This window comes from Triticum dicoccoides, chromosome 1B (assembly GCF_002162155.2).
Source record: "Triticum dicoccoides isolate Atlit2015 ecotype Zavitan chromosome 1B, WEW_v2.0, whole genome shotgun sequence".
Classification (NCBI taxonomy): domain Eukaryota; kingdom Viridiplantae; phylum Streptophyta; class Magnoliopsida; order Poales; family Poaceae; genus Triticum; species Triticum dicoccoides.
The window spans coordinates 191,892,249-191,893,240 of NC_041381.1; positions in this window are offsets into that span (position 1 = coordinate 191,892,249).

A 992-nucleotide genomic window follows, 5' to 3' on the forward strand; every position below is an offset into this window, starting at 1 on the left:
GATGCTCGATCTCAAGCACGCAGCAGGCGCATGGGTCGATGAACTTCCTTCAGTTCTTTGGGGATTAAGGACCACCCCTAATGGGTTAACTGGACGAACTCCATTCTTTCTGGTCTATGGAGCTGAAGCAGTTCTGTCGAGTGACTTGCTTCGCAATGCACCCCGAGTTGAGCTCTACTCTGAAGATGAAGCAGAACAAGCCCGACAGGATGCAGTCGACCTCCTAGACGAGGAAAGAGAGATGGCCTTGATCCACTCGACTATCTATCAGCAAGACTTGCGTCGATTCCATGCCATACATGTGAAGAGTCGATCCTTCCAAGAAGGAGATTTGGTCCTCCGAGTGGATCAACAGAAGCCACACAAGTTCGCTCCTACTTGGGAAGGCCCCTTCATCGTCACCAAAGTTCTGCACAATGGAGCATACCATCTTTACAATGTCGATTGCCAGATTGATGAGCCGCGAGCTTGGAATGCGGAGCTGCTCCGCCCCTTTTATACTGAAGTACTCACTCGGACGAGATGTAATAAGAAGTACCTCTGTAGTTTGTTTATCAAAGACAAGAGTATTATAATTTTCCCAGTGATTGTTGTTGCTTTTGTTTACATGAGAAATCCCCCAGTGGGTGGCTTAGCTGCGAATCCGTTTCGCCTAAGTTTGTAAAAAAAAATTCCTACCGAGTGACAAGCAAGCCTCTCACTTGGGGGCTTAGCTATGAATCCGTTTCGCCTAAGTATTTGAAAATCCTACCAAGTGACGAGCAAGCCTCTCACTCGGGGGCTTAGCTGCGAATCCGTTTCGCCTAAGTATTTGAAAATCCTACCGAGTGGAGAGCAACCCTCTCACTCGGGGGCTTAGCTGCAGTCCAGTACTCGCCTAAGTATTGAAAATTCCTACCGAGTGACGAGCAAGCCTCTCACTCGGGGGCTTAGCTGCAGTCCAGTACTCGCCTAAGTATTTAAAAATCTTACCGAGTGGAGAGCAAACCTCC